Consider the following 840-nt stretch of genomic DNA (forward strand, 5'->3'; position numbering starts at 1 on the left):
ATTAGGCTGCCAAGAGCTCAAAGTTCAAGAGATTTGACCTTTGTGGTCTCTAGTAAACTATTCAGCCAATTTGGGGTCTAAACATTTGAAATCTTACACAAAGGGTATTCAGACATGCAGAATCAGTTTTGGGGGAAATATTCGCTGCAAAGAGGTCAAAGTTGAAAGTGTGGACCTTTGCAGACTACCAAACTTCTAAACACTTGAAATTTTGGATGTAGGTTACCTGGACATGAGCCCAACTTTTTAATATATATATATTAAATCCCCGAAACAGTGTTTCATGGTAAACAACTGATGATCCCTTAAAAAATATAAAAATTGGTATTATAGTAAATTTGAGAGTTGATGCAGTGATTGCAGGTGATTAAATGACTTACTGACTAGATGTTTTTTTTGATGAATGATAAAAAATAATTTTTTGTGTGGTTTCAAATGTTAAAAACTTCAAAGACTATATATATATATATATATATATATATAAACACATAAAGTTATAAACAGTACATAGGGCCCGAGCAAAGCCTGGCTGAACTGAATATATATATATATATATATATATAGTAATTTATAAAATATATATGGCGATTAAGCTACACTGAATATTCGGCGTTTCATCCACTATAGGATTCGTCAGGCTTATGCGCGAATTCTGTGGTTGTTTCTCGTTTTTATATATGTTGAGGATTTTAGTTAGCCAATCAGCTTTTTAGTATCCACCGCGCCCCTTCCTATCAGCCAATGGGCATGCATTTTATCGAACAAAGGATCTGTTTTAGAACTAGGTTAGTGGTTTAAGGCAGACGATTTTCCTCATTTCTGCTCTTTTTTTTGTTTTTA

This window comes from Euprymna scolopes, chromosome 34 (genome assembly GCF_053919585.1).
Source record: "Euprymna scolopes isolate OS-2025 chromosome 34, ASM5391958v1, whole genome shotgun sequence".
NCBI lineage: Eukaryota > Metazoa > Mollusca > Cephalopoda > Sepiida > Sepiolidae > Euprymna > Euprymna scolopes.